Source organism: Scyliorhinus torazame, chromosome 7 (assembly GCF_047496885.1).
Source record: "Scyliorhinus torazame isolate Kashiwa2021f chromosome 7, sScyTor2.1, whole genome shotgun sequence".
Classification (NCBI taxonomy): Eukaryota; Metazoa; Chordata; class Chondrichthyes; order Carcharhiniformes; family Scyliorhinidae; genus Scyliorhinus; species Scyliorhinus torazame.
This window is the reverse complement of record NC_092713.1, coordinates 193,499,548-193,524,363: the sequence shown is the minus strand read 5'-3', so window position 1 is coordinate 193,524,363 and position 24,816 is coordinate 193,499,548. Positions and strand designations below refer to the sequence as shown.

At 50.2% G+C, this 24,816-nt stretch overlaps 1 protein-coding gene across 2 annotated transcripts in view; it reads right to left on the bottom strand.

The window, feature by feature from the left end:
- LOC140426758 (transcription factor SOX-30-like) overlaps nt 1-24,816 on the bottom strand; it is a 201,024-nt gene that overhangs the window by 68,155 nt on the left and 108,053 nt on the right. The window lies entirely within an intron of this gene.

Here is a 24,816-nt window from a genome sequence, read left to right as displayed (position 1 = left end):
CAAATTGGCTGCTGCAACTGCATACTATGAACTTGGCATCAATTCTTTTTGCAGAACAGAAGTATCTGATAGAACCCAATAAATCCAACATAGTTAATAACTGACAAATAGATGCATCTGGGAAACCAATCATCACATATATCTGGGAGCCAGCTACATTCAACAATTAGTAAACAAAAGATGGGCTATAAATTACTTTGCCCCAAAAATGAGTGTGTTGATCGAAATGCGCAAGTGGAATGCAGAAAGCATGCCAACTCGGTGCTAACTACAAATTGTAATGATTTCTGCATGCAGTCAGAGGTTCCCACGCTATTCATTGGCTGCAAGCATTAATATTGTTTGTAAGTTGTATTTCTTAAAGCCGACCTGATCCTCTGACAGGAGAGTGGTATTGTCAAGGTAACAGGTGCTGGAATTGATTTTGACCAAGGAACGTTTGAACATGGGCGAGAACAGCCCCTGGGGTTTCTGACACTCTGCTGGAGGTCTTGGTGGAGTAGGCAGAAAGGAGGAGAGACATTTTCTAACCTCAGGAGGCAGGAGGCCCTCTATACACATATGAAAAGATAATGGGAGCAGTTAGTTTTAGGTGCCAAGGATCTGGATGCAATGCCAGAAGATGTTTGGCTCTCTCACATGAGTGGGCCATATCAGTGAATTCATCACAAATGCCATTCGGTGGGCAGGAAGGTAGCACAGTGGTTAGCACAGTGCCAGGGACCCAGGTTCAATTCCCGACTTGGGTTACTGTCTGTGTGGAGTCTGCACGTTCTCCCCGTGTCTGCGTGGATTTCCTCCGGATGCTCCAGTTTCCTCGCACAAGTCCCGAAAGACGTGCTTGTTAGGTGAATTGGACATTCTGTATTCTCCCCCAATGTACCCGAACAGGCACCGGAGTGTGACGACTAGGGGCTTTTCACAGTAAATTCATCGCAGTGTTAATGTAAGCCTACTTGCGACACTAATAAAGATTATTATTTTACCAACTGCACCACTAGCCTCAACTATTGCTCAATTCACCACACCCACGTCACCCAATTCCTGTCAAACAGGATGTACACCTAATGTGTTGACCTTCACCTTGCCGACACGCTCTTAGCACTGTGGTAAGCTTCAGACCCACAGCTTACACACACTGGCAGCTGCCACATCACCTAAACAGACTTCATGACACTCACTGACAATCTTCACCCTCTCTTGTTGGGGACGGTGTTGCATAACAGGTTCATTCCGGTGCTCCCTCACGCTTAATTCCCTTCTGACTTACAAGCTACATATAATGTAAGCATGCATTTCTTGCTGTCTCCCCTTTGCTCATCACTACTCAAGAACTGCAACCTGTCCATCAGTGGAGCAAGAGCAAGATGACAGTGAAGATGAAAGGGATACCATGAGTAACATTTTAAGGCCCCTCCTGTGGGTGGGATTTTCCGATCCCTTTGACTTTTGAAAGGCTCGCCGCATTTTACAGTCCTGCCCCCACCATGTCATGGCTGTAAAATTCCACCCCATCACTGGATTTACACTCACAGCCAGTAGCTCAGACACTGACATTGCATGTAATCCCAAGGAATGCCTAGAAATGGGTGCAGTACGGGATGAGACACTGAGCATAAGTGTGTTATAGCCAGGAAAGAAGGAAAGGACAGCACAGGTGCCTGCTCATTGGAGAGTAAAGACGCACACTTTTTCCTGCGATAGGACTCAGAGGAAGACTTTGATAGGTCAGGCAACAGAATAAGGCTGTTTGTGTATTTATTTACATTATTAATGCATTGTGAAGTCTGCCAGTAAACTTACATTTAATGTCAAGGAGCAGGGTGGAGTCCAGCACCAACTTGGCACTGGGCTTTGCACAGTGCTTGGAGTCCATTCTTTCCATCATTAAAGTGTGGCCAATTCATGGGAAGACTTGCAAACTCAACCATGAGGCAGCATGTTATGGCTGCTGCTTCAGGTTCCATTACAGCACAGGCAGGAACCATATGTGGGTGCTACAGTGTAATCTAGGCTCTGCCATACAAGATTATCTTGCTGCCATGCAAATTCAGACTACTGCCACCATGAGTCCAGATTCAAGTGTTCAAACCAGCTTCAAAGGGAAATATAGCATCCAGCAGTCTGTCCTCGAAAGGATTTTTTTCATAGGATGTGGATTTTGCTGGTAAGGCCAACATTTATTGTGAATCCCTAATTGCTCGAGTGGTGAGATTAATTCTTAAACCACTGCAGTCTACATGGTGTAAGAACTCCCACAGTGCTGTTTGGTGGATGCGCCAGGATTTTGATCAAGGATTCATGAAGGAATCGCAATATATTTGCAAATCAGGGTGGTGTGTGACTTGGAAGGAACTTGTGGGTGGTGGAGTTCTATCCACCTTCTAACGTTATCCTTCGAGGCAATTAAGGCAAACTACAAGTTGCAGGTTTGTGAGGTATTGTTGAAGATTACTAGTTGTTGAGGTGTCGAGCCAGGGAGTGACAGTAGCTCTATAAAGCATGAACGTGTTTCCTTTCTCAGAATGCCAAAATTCATCCTCACATCACTTTCACTCCATCAGTGTCCTTGCTGTCGCCTGTCAGTCAGACGGCACAGACTGCTTCATCCCGTGCTAAGATGGTGCAGTCTGAAGCTGGGCCTAGGTCCAAAGCTGCTCCTGGTTATCATTGTAGCCACCTGAGTTGGCCACTTCCCGACTTAAAATGGAGAACCGCAAAGGCTGAGGGGAAATTCAGCCAACACAGGCAAGGACTAGCAAATACAGAAATCATATGTATTGGAACCTGTAAGGAACCAGACAGCACTGAAACCAACAGCCATCTGCATAGTAATACAGCAGCCATCTGCATAGTAATGAGCGATTCCAGGGCACAATGGCAACAGTTGAGGTGAATAAAGCCAAGCCAGACTCCTCGGCGCCAGCAGGAGCCAAGACAAAGGAAGGCCAACGGACATTTAGGGACCGCCCAACGATCAGGGAACAACTCCAGTATTAGAGAAATCGATCCAAGTGATCGGAACGCAGTCCAATCACATGGAACCAGGTACGGGGTCCGCCCCGAAGGGCGGGAAGCCCCTGGGGACTGTAAAGTAAAGCCCCCAAGTTCAAATCGCCCTTCTTTGGCAGGGTCACTCAGCAACTTGAACCAACCCTTGACAGTGATGTGCCTCGCTGCCGCCAACCAAGTAAGTCTCAAGTCAACGCTCGCTACGAGATAGGCGCTCCTAGCTACCAGTCCATACCAGCTTTTGAATCCTGCAGACTCAGGACCTGAACGAAAGGCCATTTGCTCCCCTGACCTGGTGGGCCAGTCCGAAGCTAAGTATAGGCCTTTAGTGATAGGAATAGCCTAGAAAGTAGAGTTTATGCATGAGTAGTGATTTACTGTGTATAATAAATGGGCTTTGATTTGAATCTTACTAATTGGTGTGTTGAGTTATTGATCATTACTTGAACTTGAACCTCGTGGCGGTATCATAAAGATACCTGACGACTCTAGAGCAAAGGTTAAACAAACAGAGCAAATTACGATTTAAGAGCCAACCAAAAGTTAGCAACATATTACTGGTGACATCCTGACGGGACCCGATCTAGAAGTGGCTTAACCACTCTGGGAGAACCCAAAAATCTGAATTAGAAATCCAATTGGGAACAGAAAACCACATGTGTTCAAGCAGTTCTGATCAATCCTCATAATTCGGAAGTGTGTTAATGCATGCGTAACTAACAGGGCGATAAGGTAAACTGGTAGATTTTTGTTGCGATAAAACTGTCGGGCGTTTGCATTCAGGAAAATAGCGAAAGCCGTACCCGTAATTACAGCACCGCCTTAATACCCCTTGTTCCAAATTTTAAGAGAAGTATTTAGAGAGGAAAGATGGCAATGCAGCGCCTCATGAACCCCGAAGAATTCGTGGTCGCAGCGACCAGCAGTAGAGTAGGACAGTGTCCCGTTTGGGAAGAGGAAATCAGAAAGTACCTCAAAGGGAAAGGATGGAGCGAATTCTGTGAAAATGAGGAAACAGGTCCCGGGATTGTAGGACATACTTGGTGGGAGAATCTGAGCGAAATCCATAAGAAAAGCTTGCGAAAAGCTCGCAAGCCGATGGCAATCGTGCCCTGTTTGGCACAATTGCGAGGCACAGAGGAGATCATTTGGACGCTCCGTAAAGAGATAGAGGAGACACATCGAATGAGTAAGGTCGATGTGAGCGAGATAGAGAAAGAGAACCTAGAATTAAGAAGGAAGTTAACAGCAAAGGACGGAGAGGTGGATGATGCCAACAGGGCACACCAGTCTTGTCTGGTGCACCTAAGCAGCTTCCAGACACAGTACGAAAAGGCCTATAAGGACACGCAACGTGCAGTCCTGGTAAGAGAAGAAACAGAGAAACAGGTAGAGGGCATTGCAAAGGCAGTGTAACGACCTGAAAGCAGCATTAAGAGCTCTCCATGCTACCACCACGGAGCACAGACAGAGCTCACTAGATCATGCAAAGTGCCGGAAGCAGATTGCAGAACTGCAGTCTTTACTTTCAGTTCAGAAAGGATTCCAGAGCACCTTTGGATCCCAGTTAGATAAGGAAGACGGCCCGGATTGGGAAGAATTAAATGCGACCGCGCATAGATATGTTCAGGGAACATGTGCGCAAGGAAAACCCCAGAAAATCACATCGGACGGAGATACAGAATTTCTTTATACCACCCCCTTAACCGTGACCCAATTACGGGACGCGTGCGAGAAAATCACACCGTTCCTCCCCACCTCAGACCCCCACCATTTCTTTGCTAGAGTAAAGCAGCAGGCGACCATGTACGGCCTGGACGAACGTGAGCACGTGAAGCTCACAGTTTTGAGTTTAGACCCTTCGGTCATAGCAGCCCTTCCTGACCCACAGAATGTAGGAGGAGGCACCCTTGCAGAAATGCACGCAGCGATCCTAGATGCGATCGGCTACAACAGAGGTGACCCCGTAGAAGGCCTGAATAAGTGCAGGCAGAAAAAGACAGAACACCCCACAGCGTTTGCTGGACGCCTGTGGATTCATTTCACAGCAGTTGTTGGAAATTTAGAACGCGCCCATTTGTCCCAAGATGGTATGGCCAAATGGACCCGCACCCTTATCTCCCATGCCACAGAGGCAGGACAAAAAGCCTGTACGAATTATGACCCCTCAGAGGAAGCCCACAACGAGAAATGGGTTTTAAAAAGATTGTCCCGCACCTGGGAGCAGTCTGTACAAAACAAACCCGCAGTTAGGAAACCTGAGGAACAGCAGACAGAAGCAGACATCCAAGCGGTGAAAACGCACCAGAACCCCGCATGGGTGAACAAAGGCAGGAACAGCCCCCCACAAAAGCCACAGGAGTGTTACAACTGTGGACAGTTAGGACACTTTGCACGAGAATGCAATGCCTCACGAAAGCCACAGAGAGCCCAGCAGGCAGCCGCTCTGAATAAGAATAGGACAGAGCCCATACATAGTGTGAGCACCCATTCAGACCAGACGGACCTTAACGGAACGGACTGACGGTGTTCGGGCTCCCCAGTTGGGTCTGCGACACCCTTTGGGATAGGTCCGGCCGACCAGTAGTTGCAGCAAAGATACGGGGACAGCCCATCGAATTTCTCTGGGACACAGGAGGGTCCCGCACCACAATCAATTCCTCCACCATATTCCAGAAAGACACGTGGCCCACTACAGCCACCATCACCCTCAGCGGCTTTACAGGCCACTCACAACAGGGACACATCACCGCCCCTGTACCCATTCAAATCGGCAAAATCACCACCAAGCACCCCATAGTCTTAGTTGACCTGCCCCACACAGCAGAACACATTTTGGGCATCGATTTTATGAATTCCCACAACCTGTCCTTTGATCCAGTCAACCAATGTGTTTGGAAAATGTCAAAATCCGCAAGAGCCCCCGCAACGCTCACAATAGGCGAATACGCCAACAAGATTAGCGCAGTCGGCAAATTTTGGTTTGACCCGACCACAATTAGCACAGGCAAGCAGGTTAGGGCAGTTCTGCAGAAACACAGGACAGCATTCGCGACCCACAAACACGACTGTGGCCGGATGCTGGTTCCGTTCAAATCACAGGACCTGACCCTAGACCCCAAAAGCAATACGGATTTCCCCAAGAGGCAGAGGGAGAAATCGCAAAAGTTATCGACAGCTTATTAGAGCAGGGCGTACTCAGATCAGTAGCCTACACTAATAATGCCCCGATTTGGCCAGTGAGAAAGCCCGATGGATCATGGCGACTGACCATCGATTACCGGGAACTCAACAGAGTCACCCCCGCAGCAGCCCCCACGGTAGCCACAAGTCCTGAGACCATGCTCAAACAGGGACTCAACTCACGATATTTTACGGTTTTGGACGTCAGTAATGGATTCTGGTCCATTCCATTGGCAAAAGCGTGCCAATACAAATTTGCCTTCACTTTTAAAAAACAGCGGTACACGTGGACATGCCTTCCACAAGGATTCCACAACTCCTCCATTTTCCACCGACAGCTGGCAAATGGATTATCAAAATTTTCTTGCCCCGAATGCCTGGTCCAGTATGTGGACGACCTATTACTGCAGACAGACACCAAGGCAGAGCACATCGAGCTTCTGGCCAAACTCCTGGAACTCCTACAGAAAATTGGTTATAAAGTAAACCCCAAAAAGGCCCAGATTTGGGAAAACAAAGTGAAATATTTGGGTACAATTATCACGCACGGTAAACGCGAGATCGAGCACAAAAGAATTGACTCGATTGCCAAATTGCCCCTTCCCCAGAATGTTTCAGCCCTCCGGTCATTTTTAGGACTGGTTGGCTACTGCCGAAACCACATTGACGGTTTCGCCAGCAAGGCAGCACCCCTCTCGGAACTCCTAAAGAAAGGAGCCCCTTGGGAATGGCTTCCGCAGCATACGGATGCTGTGGATGCTTTGAAAAGAGCCCTCATTGCAGCCCCCGCACTACAAGTTCCAGACCCACTTTCCCCTTATGCTATAGAGATAGCGAGCACAGACCGCACCCTTTCGGCTGTGCTTCTCCAGGAACGGCACGAACAGTTAAGACCTGTGGCTTACGCCTCCAGAGTTTTAGATCCTGTGGAGCAGGGATCTTCGGCCTGTGAAAGGCACCTGCTCGCAGTTTTCTGGGCAGTTCAGTATTTTTCTTACATAACCGGACTAAACCCCATCACAATCCTCACAGAACACACCCCACCCAACTTTTACTTGACGGACGACTCAAGGACGGTACAGTTAGTCAGATTAGAGCAGCTAGATGGATCCTTCTTTTGCAGGGACGGGACATCACTGTTAAAAGGACCAAGACATATGGACAATAAGGGAATAGTGTAGATGGGCTTTAGAGTGGTTTCACAGGTCGGCGCAACATCGAGGGCCGAAGGGCCTGTACTGCGCTGTAATGTTCTATGTTTTAAGACCCACACTCTCTTAGCCGATAACCTTCAGTACCCAGGCACCCCCCATGAATGTGAAATCATCTCACCACACCACAACACAGGCCCATTTATTGCAAAAACATCCCCCAGAAAGATAGGTAGTTCACCCAGAGCCCCCAGCACACAGACACGTGCGAACCTTTAAGAATATATGTGGATGGTTCTTCCATTATATTAGAAGGGAAGCGCATTACAGGATGCGGCATTTATGTCAAGGACGTGCAGGGACGCGCCCTAGAAGAAATATCACTAAAGTTACCAGGCCACTTAGGCGCGCAGGTGGCAGAACTAGCAGCCATGGCGTACATTGTGGATCACCCAGATTCCTTCCCCAGCCCAGCAGACATATACTCGGACAGCCTCTATGTCTGCAACAGCCTTACAGAATTCCTACTCCTGTGGAAAGCAAGAGGATTTGTTTCCGCAGATGGAAAACCCCTCCCTTCAGCCCCATTGCTCCGCCACATTTTAGAAAAAGCACAGAACAGGACATTCGGAATCATTAAAGTTCGAAGTCACCACCGTTCCTCCTCCCCTGGAAATGTAAAAGCCGGCGCACTGGCAAAAGCAGGTTCCAGGCATGGGCATTTTTGGACACCCCCCGAAAGCGCACCAGTGAATGCAGTTCAGGTCTCGCAGACTAATATCGAGGATTTAGTGCAGGCCCAGAAGCAGGATAACAATCTCAGGGAGATTTTGAAAGGACAACTTCCAGCCCCCTATGATAGATTAAAAAATGCACTGACCACACATGACGGTGTGGTGTTAAAAGACACCCTTTATGTGGTTCCTGACCAGGACAGGAATCAACTCATTTGTTTATTCCATGACAGTCATGGACATCTGGGAATTGATCCCACTACAGCTCAGCTCAGGCAGCTCTGTTGGTGGCCAAGTTTAAAAGAAGACGTAACGCACTACGTTGAGAATTGCCTTATCTGTGCCCAGAACAATCTGGACAGATACGCAAAGAAAGCTCAACTTAGTCACACCCGCCCCGTTAACGGCCCCTGGACTAACCTCCAGATCGATTTTATAGGACCATTGCCCCCTTGCAGGAATGGTTACAAATATGTATTAGTCGTCATAGACACTTTTACGAAATGGGTAGAGGCATTCCCATCCAGAACCAACACGGCAAAGACCACCGCAAAGATCTTAACCCACCACATCTTTACAAGATGGGGACTCCACCGCAGCATTGAATCCGACCAAGGTTCCCATTTTACGGGACTTGTCATGAAGAACGTCCTCACGATATTTGGCATTACCCAAAAATTCCACATCGCATACCACCCCCAGTCAAGTGGTATCGTGGAGCGCATGAATCGGACCCTAAAATAAACCCTCAGAAAAATGGCCCAACAGAACAACACCACTTGGGATTCAGTCCTCCCTTTTGCGCTGATATTTTTGAGAAATACTGTCTCAACATCCACATGTTACGCCGCACACACTCTCATGACCGGACGCTCCGTGAAAGGCACAGAATTTTTATTAGGATTGGACTTGACCAGCCCTGAAGTGACGGCCCTCACACACGAGAATGCAGTAAAACAGTTAGTCGAAAATGTAAAAACAGCTCAGCTAGCAGCCGCAGTAAGATTAGGCACACGGAAGAAACAGAGCAAGGCCTGTTTTGACAAGACAGTGCATGCGACTGAGTTTGAGGTAGGACAGCAGGTCATGCTCTCAATCTATAACCCCAGCACATTCCTGTCACCGAAGTATTTGGGTCCGTGCTCCATTGTGGACAAAGTAAGCCCCTCAGTCTATAAAATTAAGTACCCCAACGGAAAGACTGCGTGGTCTCCATATCAATATGGCAGACAGTCCAACCACGCACATCACATCATGCTCGACGCAGCAGACCACACCCCGCCCACAGCCAACGTATTCCTACCCTCCCCCAACACGCCCACCACATCCATGGACTCGCCCTCGACTCCACCCCCGAACTCTAGACTCCGCCCTGAACGCCCACAGACAGCAGCAGCGACAGCGACTGACAATAACCACAGCACACTTCCCTACTATCCCCAGGCAACAGGACCCACACCCAGCAAATCTGACCACGATTCGAGTGATCCCTTCCTCATCACTTTCTTCAACAAACCCCACCAAACACCACCACCCTACGATGACGATTCCGTCCCCACAGAACTAGACACCACCTTTTGGCACAACAACTCATACAGGCTCATCCGGAACGACGAGATGGACCCCAAATCACACCATTCAGCCCTTTCAGCCCTTATACATTCGAGAGTATGGCATCCGGGAGAAGATGACGACTTTGAGTCTGACTCCCAAAGCGAGACCCTGTTCGCAACTGATAACTGAGGTGTCTAGATGATGTTTTAAAAAGGAACCGCTTGGGAGAAAACGGTGTCCTTTCTGATGGAACGTGCAGCATGTTGTTTAATGTTGTTTGTTACTGTTATTGTTAAGTGTTGTTTGTACACTCGGAAGTTCCACGGCCACACGCCATATTTTTCGGCCGAAACCTATGAGAACTTGCCAGCACGCTCTTCGGCAGAAACCGCTGAGAGCTTGCCAAAGCCCCCGTTCATAACTGCTCTTCTGGTTCGAAGGTAGAACCAATACGGCAACCCCCCATGATGACTACATATTTTGCCCGTTCTTGTCGGTTGCTCAGGCAGTGGAGAAACGCCATTGGTCTCCGCCCTGTCCGAGGACCCCCCACTCTGGTCAACTACGCTCGGGTAGAGCTCACACGGCATCGGTCGCCGTCCTACCCGGGGATTCCATCCAAATCTTACCCGTCGCGGCCCACACGCACCTCATTTCGGAACTTTTGGCTCAAAAAGTTTTGTTTTGTTTTCAGGCGACCCTTAGGCTGCCATCCCTATGCTATTTACATCCTCAAACATTTGGATGGTAAATCGCACAGCCTACAATACGGCTCGCACTGTTTCAGTTTGAAAGTGTCTAGTCAAATTTTCGGTTTTTACAAAAAAAAATGTTTTTAAATGAGGGAGTCACACATGGTGACAAATTGTAACGGGAGAATTGTCACTAAAGGACAGACATACTAATGCACGAGATATTAACCAAGATAGCAACAGACACTATGCTTGATCCCACAGAACCCCAGAAGCTCCAGGAAAAGAGACGAAACGGAAAGGAAGAGAAGAGAAGAGAAAGACAACAATGAAGACGACATATGTGTTCTTCCTCATAATGTGTCAATGATTCACTTCCCCATAGCACCCAGAGCCCAGTAGCAGACAACTCCACACCATCATGGTGTGATAAGCTCATAACGTGGTACTCCCTTTCCTACGTAGTCAAATCCCTATCAGTGTTGGCACACGGCTAAATCGCTGGCTTTGAAAGCAGACCAAGGCAGGCCAGCAGCACGGTTCAATTCCCGTACCAGCCTCCCCGAACAGGCGCCGGAATGTGGCGACTAGGGGCTTTTCACAGTAACTTCATTTGAAGCCTACTTGTGACAATAAGCGATTTTCATTTCATTTCATTTTGTGCAGAATATCCGCATGAGGAAATGGAAAAGGAGAGCCTACCGTGCTCGCACCCAGGTATACAGAATAAGATCCCCTATGTTCAGTTATCCCCAGGACCCCGAACCCCTCGATCTATAATAAAGGACATTTGTTTGCGTTCTTCTGTAAATAAAGAAATGGAAAGATTGTACAACCCTGTGCTTGACTGCCAAGCCAGGAAAAATGTAAATGCTGCTTTCATTTTGTATTGTTTAGGAAGTTAATATGACTGAATGTTTAGTGAGTGTAGTTTATTGAGGACAGTTAGAGGTACCGTTTTAAAAATTTTGTAATGCATGTCCCTGTTTTGATATCGCGCCACTTAGAATGTTAGTTAATATTTTTCTTGCATAGTTATGGTCAGTGTAGAGGCCATAGAAGAGTGCTCGCTGGGTCAGGGAATGAAGACAACGCAATTATGTGATCCTTCACGCTTCGCAGTAGGATCACAAGGAGGGTGTGTAGCCACCTGAGTTGGCACTTCCCGACTTAAAATGGAGAACTGAAGGGAAATTCAGCCAACACAGGCAAAGACTAGCAAATACAGAAATCATGTGTATTTGAACCTGTAAGGAACCAGGCAGCACTGAAACCAGCAGCCATCTGCATAGTAATACAGCAGCCATCTGCATAGTAATGAGCGATTCCAGGGCACAATGGCAACAGTTAAGGTGAATAAAGCCAAGCCAGACTCCTCGGCACAAGCAGGAGCCAAAACAAAGGAAGGCCAACGGACATTTAGGGACCGCCCAACCATCAGGGAACAACTCCAGTATTGGAGAAATCGATCCAAGTGATCAGAACGCAGTCCAATCATTTGGAACCAGGTACGGGGTCCGCCCCGAAGGGCGGGAAGCCCCTGGGGACTATAAAGTAAAGCCCCCAAGTTCAAATCGCCCTTCTTTGGCAGGGTCACTCAGCAACTTGAACCAACCCTTGACAGTGACCTGCCTCGCTGCCGCCAACCAAGCAAGTCTCAAGTCAACGCTCGCTACGAGATAGGTGCTCCTAGCTACCAGTCCATACCAGCTTTTGAATCCTGCAGGCACAGGACCTGAACAAAAGGCCATTTGTTCCCCATACCTGGTGGGCCAGTCCGAAGCTAAGTATAGGCCATTTAGTGATAGGAATAGCCTAGAAAGTAGAGTTTCTGCATGAGGAGTGGTTTACTGTTTATAATAAATGTGCTTTGATTTGAATCTTACTAATTGGTGTGTTGAGTTATTGATCATGACTTGAACTTGAACCTCGTGGCGGTATCATAAAGATACCTGGCGACTCTAGAGCAAAGGTTAAACAAACAGAGCAAATTACGATTTAAGAGCCAACCAAAAGTTAGCAACATCATGGTGCCCCACTGAAAGTTAACAGCTTTTCATATTCTATGCTGCAACCATTAAGGTAGCAATACACAGGAGCACTCCGTCAGGCCAAGGCAGTTGACATTTTTACAATTATGGCATGTTTGATTTATAAATTTGATGTGGAATGTTTATTTTGTGGTGGCTTTAACTTTTGCATTGTGACCAAGTGGACTTTGTGATGGTCAGTAACAGAAGGAAGGTAGGAATGGGACTGTTGTTGAATGGGGAATTGGGGCTATGTTTGCTGGTATTGCACTCCGCTGTGTTGTTCAGACAGCCTGCAAAAAAGAAGGCTTGCTGATTGTCTCCTCCCTTCCTTTTTCCGTCTCATCCTCTCCCTCTTCCTGTTGCTAGGTAAGAAGTCTTACAACTTCTTTAACCTGGTTAAAGTCCAACAGGTTTGTTTCAAATCGCTAGCTTTCGGAGCACTGCTCCTTCCTCAGGTGAAGGAGCAGTGCTTCTAAAGCTAGTGATTTAAAACAAACCTGTTGGACTTTAACCTGGTGTTGTAAGACTTCTTACTGTGCTCACCCCAGTCCAACGCCGGCATCTCCACATCATGTCTTCCTGTTGCTAAGCTGTTTACCATATCATTGATGAGCTTGTGCAGCAGACCATCACAAATCTTGACCCCCCACCCTACTGGGGACTGCAGGGCACCTCCAGAGTAGGTAGGAATGTTTCAGAACCCCAGTGGTTTATTCCATCACATTTTGTGTGGTAGCGTAACTTCCATTAAATACATGTTGCCCGCCAAGGTCCCAGGATCGATCCCAGCTCTGGGTCACTGTCCGTGTGGAGTTTGCACATTCTCCCCATGTTTGCGTGGGTTTCGCCCCCACAACCCAAAAATGTGCAGGGTAGGTGGATTGGCCACGCTAAATTGCCCCTTAATTGGAAAAAAAACATAATTGGGTACGCTAAATTTATTAAAAAAAAGAAAAATACATGTTGCCCAGGTGTGCATGGGATGCACATCAGAGTCATCAGCCATGTCATCAATGGGTATCCCAGTAGGCATCCTCTGGTCTTTTGTGGTGGCTCAAATCCAGCTGGCACAGCAGACTGCAACAGAATGAAGGCACTGTGACTGCTACTAGGGCACCAGGCATTGGTTTGCTGTGTTTGATTGCACATTGCTGGACATTGAGGGAGCGGAATCCCTTTTTGTTGCAGTACATCTCCGATTAGAAATGGGATGGTTTTTCAATCCAAGGTCAGGAATCTGACCCCCAGATCATTTTGTAGTCCGGACCCCGTTAGTGACACATCAAAATTTGCAGATGTAAAGCCCCTAATTGGCCCTTAAGTGAGTTTGGTATCCAATAAAAGACATTGGGAGTGGCCTGGATGGGGGACCTCATCATGGAGGGTAGTTTAAAAGGTAAATGGCAGCCAGGACCAGGCTCCGAGCATGGAGCTTCGAGGACCAGCACTGACCTAGGCAGCCATCCCCAGCGTGTCTCATTCTTTTCTGATGCCTCCCTTGAGACTTTGCCAAATGCCAAGAGAAGAGATCTGCTCTTCCTCAATCTGGAAGAGAAAATCATCCAAGAGGGCCTGAATAGACATGGGGAAGAAGGTCAGAATCCTGGGAGTCACAAGGAGGACATGGGTAGTCATAGAGTCAAAGATGTTTACAGCATGGAAACAGACCCTTCGGCCCAGCTTGGTCATGCCACCCAGTTTTTATCATTAAACTAGTCCCGCTTGCCCTTATTTGGCCCATTTCCCTCTATACCCACCATGCCAATGTAACTGTCTAACTGCTTTTGAAAGGACAAAATTATACCTGCCTCTACCACTGCCTCTGGTAGCCAGTTCCAGATGCTCACCACCTGCTCTGTGAAGAAATTTCTCCTCTGGTCACTTTTGTATCTCTCCCCTCTCCCCTTAAACCTATGCCCTCTAGTTCTAGACTCCTCTACCTTTGGGAAAAGATGGCGACTATCTACCTTATCTATGCTCCTCATTATTTTATAGACCTCTATAAGATCACCCCTAAGCCACCTACGTTCCAGGGAAAAAAGTCCCATCCTATCCAGTCTCTCCTTATAACTTAGACCATCAAGTTCTGGTAGCATCCTCGTAAATCTCTTTTGCACTCGTTCTAGTTTAACAATATCCTTCCTATAATCTGGTGACCAGAACTGAACAGCGTATTCCATGTGTGGTCTTACTAATGTCTTGTACAACTTCAACAAGACGTCCCAACTCCTGTATTCAATATTCTGACCAATAAATCATAGCACGCTGAATGCCTTCTTCACCACCCTGTTCTCCTGCGACTCCACCTTCAAGGAGATACGAATCTGTACTCCTAGATCTCTTTGTTCTGTAACTCTCCCCAACTCCCTACATTAACTGAGTAGGTCCTGCCCTGATTTGATCTACCAAAATGCATCGCCTCACATTTATCCAAATTAAACTCCATCTGCCATTCATCGGCCCACTGGCCCAATTGTTTAAGATCCTATTACAATCTTATATAACCTTCTTCACTATCCACTGTGCCACCAATGTTGGTGTCATCTGAAAACTTACTAACCATGCCTCCTACATTCTCATCCAAATCATTTACATGCATTAAGATAACAGTGGACCCAGCACCGATCCCTGAGGCACACCACTGGTCACAGGCCTCCAGTTTGAAAAACAACCCTCCACAATCACCCTTTGTCTTCGGTCGCCAAACCAATTTTGTATCCAATTGGCTACATCACCCTGGATTCTGTGATTTTTAACCTTTTGCAACAATCTACCATGCGGTACCTTGTCAAAGGCCTTGCTAATGTCCATGTAGACAACGTTGACCGCACTGCCCTCATCTACCTTCTTGGTTACCCCTTCAAAAAACTCAATCAAATTCGTGAGACATGACTTTTCCCTTACAAAGCCATGCTGACTTTCCCTAATTAGCCCATGGGGAATACTTGTAGGGAATGCTTAAATGCTTGTAGATCCTGTCCCTTAGAATAACCTTCTAACAACTTACTCACTACAGAAGTAAGGTTCACCAGTCTGTAGTTCCCAGGCTTATTCCTACAGCCCTTCTTAAACAAGGCAAAATATTTGCTGTCCTCCAATCTTCAGGCAACACCCCTGTGGCTGTCGATGATTCAAATATCTCAGCCAGGGGGCAATTTCCTCCCTAGCCTCCCACAACGTCCTGGGATACATTTCATCAGGTCCCATAGATTTATCTATCTTGATGCGCTTTAATACCTCCAACACCTCCTTCTCTGTAATATGTACATTCCTCAAGCCATCACTTTTTATTTCCCCAATTTCCCTAACATTCGTGCCTTTCTCAACAGTAAATTCTGACGAGAAATATTCTTCCTGAACAGGCGCCGGAATGTGGCGACTAGGGGCTTTTCACAGTAACTTCATTGAAGCCTACTTGTGACAAGAAGCAATTATTATTATTATTTAGGACCTCTCCCATCCTTTGTGGACCTGCACAGTTTACCTTGTTTATCTTTAAGAGGCCCCACCCTCTCCCTAGTCACTCCTTTATGTATCTGTCAAAGCTCTTTGGATTTTCCTTTGCCTTATCTGCCAAGACAATCTCATGTCCCCTTTTTGCCCTCCTGATTTCTCTTAACTTTACTCCGACAACCCCTATACTCTTCAAGGGATCCACTTGATCCCAGCTGCCTATGCATGTGATATGCTTCCTTCTTCCTTTTGACCATGTCTGCCTCCTTCCTCCTTTGGATCATGCTAGGCAGCTGGGTACAATGCAGAAAGTGCATCAGTGATCTGATAAGGTCTGGGCAGTGAGTGACAAGTGACACCTGGGTGATAGGCCTCTAGCTCTGTATAAATCAGCATGCATACAAGCTGAGAAACTCTCCTTAACATTATCAGATCAACTGGCCAGTTGCATCACTGAGATGTCAGCAACTCACACATGGAGCCTTGTTGAACAGGGCGTATCACTGAGGAATGAACCATCTCATGTGAATGTTATGTTGCAATAGGTGAGGGAGAGGAGTCTCTTCATACATCACCCTGTCTTCATCGTGCAGGACAAGAGGGCACATAATTCCAGAGAGGTACTTCACAGACAGGAGGTGGTGTGCCACAGCTTCATATGCTGACCCTGATGGAGGAGATAGTGCTGAAGATGACAAGGGTGCCATTGAATCAAGCCGTGAGCGATGGTGAAATAGGAGGTCATCCACATATCCACTTTATACCCTGAAAACTGACCGGATTCCTCTAATGTCTCCATAATCCTTCCAATCCCCCCCAGGTGGGACACGAAACCCCGGAGTGTGGAGACCTGGGTTCGTGACATGGCTGGGTTCCTCAGCCTGGAGCGAATAAAGTTTGCCTTGAGAGGGTCCTTGCTGGGGTTCTCCCGGCGGTGGCAACCTTTCCTTGACTTTCTAAGGGATCGGTAAAATGTCGGGGGGGGGGGGGGGGTTATGTAAAAATTCTGTTTGGAAAAAGCTTTAATAAAAACAATTTTAAAAATATATATATTAACCCAAATTCCATTTGCAACCTCTGTAGCTCCTTTAACGGCCCCTCCTCCAGGGCATCTGCATATCTCGTGTCTACCTGCAGGATTTACATCTCTGCCCGCTCCGCCTTCTCCCTGTGTGCCCGAATTGATACTAACGCCCCCCTAACCACTGCCTTCAGTGCCTCCCTTACCGTACCTGCCGAGACCTCCCCCCGATCATTAATTTTCACGAACCCCTGGATGGTCTTCCTCACCCTACCACACACCTCTTCCTCCGCCAACAGTCCCACGTCCAACCTCCATTGTGGGCGCTGGCCCTGCCCCTCTTTGTTCACCCACAGATCCACCCAGTCCAGGGCGTGATCCGACACCACTATCGCTGAATACTCAGCATCCACCACCCCCGCCAGCAAAGTCCTGTCAAATACACAAAAGTCAATACGGTTGTGTGGTATTATCAGGTATTACGGTACCTGAGAGGCTGAAGTACCATTGGTTAAACCTAGGGGTTTACCATTGGCTCTATAGTATAGGAGCTCCGCCCTGATAGGCGGGGTATAAGAACCCGTGCTGTCCCAGCAGTCCTCATTCTGTACCTGAGCTGCTGGGGAATGGTTCTAGCTTATTAAAGCCTTCAGTTGTACTAAAACCTCGTTTTAGTAGTTATTGATCGTGCATCGATTTAATAAGCTAGAACTAAGTAGAAAGAATGGACCTCCGAATCAAGCTGGAGTGTCTGAAACTCAGTCCCCAAGCGCCAAACTCAGCGGCGATTTTTAAGCTCTGGCTGGTGGGTTTTAAAGGCTTCCTTGAGACGGCTGGAGGCACACCCTTGGGGGAGCAGAAACTGCACGTCCTGCACTCAAGAGTAAGCCCAAAGAGCTACACGCTCATCGAGGAGGCGGAAGATTTTGATGCAGCAATCGAACTTTTAAAAGGACACTATATTCGCCCAGTACATCAGGTCTACGCTCGTCACCTGCTTGCAACAAGACGACAAAACCCCGGGGAATCGTTGGAGGAATTCTACCGCGCGCTATTGGTGCTGGGCAGAAGCTGTGGCTGCCCGCAAGTTTCGGCGAGCAAGCACACGGAACTCCTAGTCCGGGACGTCTTTGTAGCAGGTATGAGCTCTTCAGAAATTCGCCAGCGTCTTTTAGAGAAAGACACCCTGGGACTTAGGGAGGCACGAGCCCTTGCAGGGTCCATGGACGTTGCCTCCAAGAACGCCCGATCCTACGTGCCTGACCGCGCAGCGGCCCCATGGGCAGCGTGGAATCCCGCAGCGGCCGCCCGAGACCTTCCCCACTTCCCCGCAGGCCTGCGCTGTAAGGCGGCCCGTCAACCCTGATGGACCCCGCTGCTTCTTTTGCGGACAGGGAAAACACCCCCGCCAGCACTGCCTGGCCCGCACATCCATCTGCAGGGGGTGCGGCAAACAGGGCCATTTTGTGGGTCTGCCAGGCATGAGCGGTGGCCGCGGTCTCCAGCAGCGACTCCGGACCGCCACAGCGAACTTCTCCAGGGGCCCCGGGCGGCCAGCGGTCACCGCCACCCCCGTATCCCAGGCCCACGTGCGGACCCCGGGCGCCGCCATCTTGTCCCTCGGACACCACGCTGGACGGATGGGTGCCGCCATTTTGTCCACCCCCCGACTACCATGTGCGACCAATGGGAGGCGCCATCTTGGATGCCCCAGGACCCCAGCTTGGCCGATCACGCACTGCCTGAACGAAATCCACAACTACTGCGTCTGGCCTCGGTGACCCTGGACCAAACTCGACCTCGAACAATCTTAACAGCATCGACGACCGTCTTCATCAACGGCCACGAGACGTCCTGCCTGATCGACTCTGGGAGCACGGAGAGCTTTATACACTACGACACGGTAAGGCACTGTTCCCTCTTCATCCACCCCGTTAATCAAAGAATCTCCCTTCCCTCCGGTTCTCACTCTGTAGAGATAAAGGGGTTCTGTTCAGCAAACCTCACAGTCCAGGGAAGGGAATTCAAAAATTTCCACCTTTATGTTCTTCCCCACCTCTGCGCGGCTACACCCCTGGGTTTAGACTTCCAGTGTAACCTGCAAAGTCTGACCTTCCAATTCGGCGTACCCTATACCCCCCCTTACTGTCTGCGGCCTCGCGGCCCTGAAGGTCGACCCACCTGCCCTGTTTGCGAACCTCACCCCGGATTGCAAACCCGTCGCCACCAGGAGCAGACTGTACAGTGCCCAGGATCGGATCTTTATTAGGTCAGAGGTCCAAAGGTTACTGAGGGAAGGGGCCATTGAAGCCAGCAACAGTCCCTGGAGAGCTCAAGTAGTGGTGGTAAAGACCGGGGAGAAGCATAGTATGGTCATCGACTACAGTCAGACCATCAACAGGTTTACGCAGCTGGACGCGTACCCTCTCCCCCGCATATCAGACCTCGTAAACAGGATTGCGCATTATAAGGTCTTCTCCACGGTGGACCTCAAGTCTGCCTACCACCTGCTACCCCTCCGTACTAGTGACCGCAAATACACTGCCTTCGAGGCAGATGGGCGGCTCTATCACTTCTTAAGGGTTCCCTTCGGTGTCACTAACGGGGTCTCGGTCTTCCAGCGCGAGATGGACCGAACGGTTGACCGGTACGGTTTACGGGCAACGTTCCCGTATCTCGATAATGTCACCATCTGCGGCCACAACCAGCAGGACCACGACACCAATCTACGAAAATTTCTCCAGACCACTAAAGTCCTTAACCAAACATACAATAAGGATAAATGCGTGTTTAGAACCGACCGTCTAGCCATTCTCGGCTACGTAGTACGAAATGGAGTTATAAGCCCAGACCCTGAACGCATGCGCCCCCTCAAGGAGTTCCCCCTCAAACACTGCTCCAAGGCCCTGAAGCGCTGCCTAGGGTTTTTCAGTTACTACGCCCAGTGGGTCCCCAACTACGCAGACAAAGCCCGTCCCCTGATCCAATCCACAACTTTCCCCCTGTCGATGGAGGCCTGCCAGGCCTTCTGCCGCATCAAAGCAGACATTGCAAAGGCCACGATGCACGCCATCGACGAGTCCCTCCCCTTCCAGGTCGAGAGCGATGTGTCCAACGTAGCTCTGGCGGCCACCCTCAACCAAGCGGGCAGACCTGTGGCCTTCTTCTCCCGTACCCTCCATGCTTCCGAAATCAGCCACTCCTCAGTCGAAAAGGAGGCCCAGGCCATAGTAGAAGTTGTGTGACATTGGAGGCATTACCTGGCCGGCAGGAGATTCACTCTCCTCACGGACCAACGGTCGTTTGTCTTCATGTTCGATAATGCACAGCGGGGCAAGGTAAAAAACGACAAGATCTTGCGGTGGAGGATCGAACTCTCCACCTACAACTACGAGATCTTGTATCGTCCCGGGAAGCTAAACGAGCCTCCTGACGCCCTGTCCCGCGGCACATGTGCTACCGCACAAGTGGACCACCTCCGAACCCTCCACGAGGACCTCTGCCACCCGGGGGTCACTCGCTTTTTCCATTTTGTTAAAACCCGCAACCTGCCCTACTCCAGCGGAGGAGGTCAGGACAGCCACCAGGGACTGCCAAATCTGCGCGGAGTGCAAACCGCACTAGTACCGACCAGAGAGGGCGCACCTGATAAAGGCTTCCCGTACCTTTGAACGCCTCAGCATGGACTTCAAAGGCCCCCTCCCCTCCACCCACCGCAACACGTACATCCTGAACGTGATTGACGAGTACTCCCGGTTCCCATTTGTCAGCCCCTGCCCCGCCCGACATGACCGCAACCACCGTTATCAAGGCCCTCCATAGGAGTCCCGGACAGAGGGAGTGAGGAGAGGGCAATGAGGGGGGAGAGGGAGGGAGGGTAATGAGGGCGGAGAGGCAGGGAGGGCAATGAGGGGGGGGGGGAGGGAGGGTAATGAGGGGGGAGAGGCAGGGAGGGCAATGAGGGGGGGAGGGAGGGAGGGCAATGAGGGGGGAGAGGGAGGGAGGGCAATGAGGTGGGAGAGGGAGGGCAATGAGGGGGGAGAGGGAGGGAGGGCAATGAGGGGGGAGGGAGGGAGGGCAATGAGGGGGGAGAGGGAGGGAGGGCAATGAGGGGGAGAGGGAGGGAGGGCAATGAGGGGGGAGAGGGAGGGAGGGCAATGAGGGGGGAGAGGGAGGGAGGGCAACGAGGGAGGAGAGGGCAATGAGGGGGAGGGCAATGAGGGGGGAGGGAGGGCAATGAGGGGGGAGAGGGAGGGAGGGCAATGAAGGGGGAGGGCAATGAGGGGGGAGGGAGGGCAATGAGGGGGAGGGGAGGGCAATGAGGGGGGAGGGCAATGAGGGGGGGAGAGGGCAATGAGGGGGAGAGGGAGGGAGGGCAATGAGGGGGAGGGAGGGCAATGAGGGAGAAGGCAATGAGGGGGAGGGAGGGCAATGAGGGGGAGGGAGGGCAATGAGGGGGGAGGGAGGGCAATGAGGGGGGGAGGGAGGGCAATGAGGGGGGAGGGAGGGCAATGAGGGGGGGAGGGAGGGCAATGAGGGGGGAGAAGGCAATGAGGGGGGAGGGAGGGCAATGAGGGGGGGCAATGAGGGGGAGAGGGAGGGAGGGCAATGAGGGGGGGAGAGGGAGGGAGGGCAATGTGGGGGGGAAGAGAGGGAGGGCAATGAGGGGGGCGAGAGAGGGAGCGCAATGAGGGGGGGAGAGAGGGAGGGCAATGAGGGGGGAGAGAAGGAGGGCAATGAGAGGGGGAGGGCAATGAGGGGGAGAGAGAGGGAGGGCAATGAGGGGGAGAGAGAGGGAGGGCAATGAGGGGAGAGAGAGGGAGGGCAATGAGGGGGGAGAGGGAGGGGGCAATGAGGGGGGAGGGAGGGCAGGCAATGAGGGGGGAGAAGGAGGGAGGGCAATGAGGGGGAGAGGGTGGGAGGGCAATGAGGGGAGACAGGGAGGGAGGGCAATAAAAATAAATAAATAAATAAATAAATAAAGGCCCTCCATAGCATTTTTGCATGTTCGGTTTCCCTGCGTTCATACACAGTGATAGGGGGTCCTCCTTTTTGAGCGACGAACTGTATCAATTCCTGCTCAGCAAGGGCATCGCCTCGAGCAGAACGACCAGTTACAACCCCCGGGGAAACGGACAGGTAGAGAGGGAGAACGGAACAGTCTGGAAGACCGTTCTACTGGCCCTACGGTCCAGGAACCTCCCAGTCTCCCGCTGCCAGGAAGTCCTCCCGGAGGCCCTCCACGCCATCCGGTCACTGCTTTGTACGCCCACCAATCAGACACCTCACGAACGTCTCCTGGTCTTCCCCAGGAAGTCCTGCTCCGGGACCTCGCTCCCGACGTAGCTGGCAGCACCAGAACCTATCCTGCTCCGAAAACATGTGCGGGCGCACAAATCAACCCGTTGGTCGAGAGAGTCCATCTGCTGCACGCTAACCCCAGTACGCCTACGTGGCGTTCCTTGACGGCCGACAAGATACGGTCTCCCTACGGGACCTGCCGCCCGCCGGAATCCCATGTACATCCCAGCCACCAGTCCCACCCTCCCCTTCACCGCAGCACCTTACAGGAGGATCAGTCCTCCCGCCGCCCCTGCCTAGGCCCCCCCACCCACCAACACCCCCCTACAGGCGCCCCCTTCCCAGGTCAGCCATTTTTCCCACCAGCGCCATCTAGGGGTGACGAAGCTGCCATGGAGGCCGAAACCACACTCACAGTGTTGCAGACGCCCGGGCCCCCACCGGAATCACCACCGAGGCTCAGACGATCCCAGAGGACGACCAGGGCACCCGACCGACTGATTGCTTCATTTTAATTAATGTATATACCCGCCATGCTTGTAAATATTCGCTGTAAGGAGGTATCATGGTACCTCCATATCTGATCATACCATGTTGTTACATTTTGGTGTTACTGGCCACCACCTCCACCGGACTCTTTTTAACAGGAGGTGAATGTGGTATTATCAGGTATTACGGTACCTGAGAGGCTGAAGTACCATTGGTTAAACCTAGGGGTTTACCATTGGTGTATAGTATAGTAGATCCGCCCTGATAGCGAGGTATAAGAACCCGTGCCGTCCCAGCAGTCCTCATTCTGTACCTGAGCTGCTGGGGAACAGTTCTAGCTTATTAAAGCCTTCAGTTGTACTACAACTTGTTTTAGTAGTTATTGATCATGCATCAGGTAGTACACCTTGTGCACAGGGAAGAAGAATGAAAACTCTTTCGCCCTCGCTCTCCCAAATCTCGACGGATCCACCCCCCCCCGCTCTCCCAAAATCTCGACGGATCCCCCCCCCCCCCCCCCCCCCCCCCCCCCCCATGTGCTCCATGAACCCCCTTAACTCCTTTGCTACCTCCGACATCCTCCCTGACCTCAAACTCAACCAGTCCAGTCTCGGATCCAGAACTGCACTAATATTCCCCCCTCATAACCAGCCAATGCGAGTCCAAGTCAGGGATCTGCCCCAGCACTCGCTGTATAAAATCAACATCATCCCAGTTCGGGGCATAGATATTTACCAATACCACTGGCAACCACTCCAGGTTTCCAATTAACATGACAAATCTCCCCCCAGAGTCAGCCACTATACTTCCCACTTCAAACGCCACCCGCTTGTTAATCAAAATTGCCACCCCCCTCACTTTAGAGTCCAATCCCAAGTGAAATACCTGCTCTACCCACCCCTTCCTCAGTCGAGTCTGGTCCCCCACCTTCAGATGCGTCTCCTGAAACATAGCCATGTTTGCCTTCAAGCTTTTTAAATGTCCGAACAAGCAGGCCCTTTTGACCGGCCCATTCAACCCTCGAAAATTCCATGTGATCAACCTGTATGGGATGCACCCTGCCGATCAGACACCATCTTTAAAGTGCGCCCCGGTCTGCGTTTGAGATGAACCCCCCCCCCACGCATCGGGGCAATCACCACACTCCCACCCCCCAGCACAAGCACTGGACAATCAAACCCCTAAACATACAAGAATCGGGCGACCTCCCCACCCCAGCTCACAGACATTGGGGCAATCCTACCCCCACAGGCATCAGGGTGACCCCCCCACACACATATGGGAATTCCCCCAAATGGGGCTCCCCAGAGGGCCTGCTTCTGGCAATGCCACCCTGGCCAGCAGGAAGTGCCCTGCATGTCCCTCTCCCCCCAGGGATTATACATACACCTTTGCACCCCCTGGCAGGTCCCCCTCGACTGCTTCAAGTTTTTCTAAACCTGTTGTGAACAGGTATGAATATTCAGTGAAGTAGGGTGGGGGTAAAAGCACATTGCTGGAAAGCCCATTAACTATATTAAAATTTATTGAAATGAGGGCGGCAACCTCATTATGTCACCGGCGAGGGGCTTGGGAAAATGGAGATCTTGCCGACATGACTTTTGTTTTCTGACTCTCGTGAGATTTTGGGCCCAGGCTGCCGTCTACACTGACGGCTAACGCAGGCTCAAAATTGCCCAATTGACCTTAGTGGTTAGCACTGTTGCTTCACATCGCCAGGGTCCCAGGTTCAATTCCCGGCTCGGGTCACTGTCTGTGCGGAGTCTGCACATTCTCCCTGTGTCTGCGTGGGTTTCCTCCGGATGCTCCGCGGGAGTTCACTCCCACAAGTCCCGAAAGGTGTACTGTTGGTAATTTGAACATTCTGAATTCTCCCTCCGTGGACCCGAACAGGCGCCAGGATGTGGCGGCTGGAATGTGGTGACCGGAATGTGGCGACTAGGGGCTTTTCACAGTAACTTCATTGCAGTGTTAATGTAAACCTAATTGTGACAATAAAGATTGTTAAGAGTATTAATATAACTATTAAAAATTATATGGGCAAGAAAAGGGTCGGTTTCACAATTTGCATTCATAAGCTTGGGCCAACAGCTGCTTTGGGAATTGCAAAAATGTGTAATTCAGTAAAAACGTGTTTCTGATTCATCCCAATCATGTAATTGCCAATACTCACACTTGAATGATGTTCAGTTC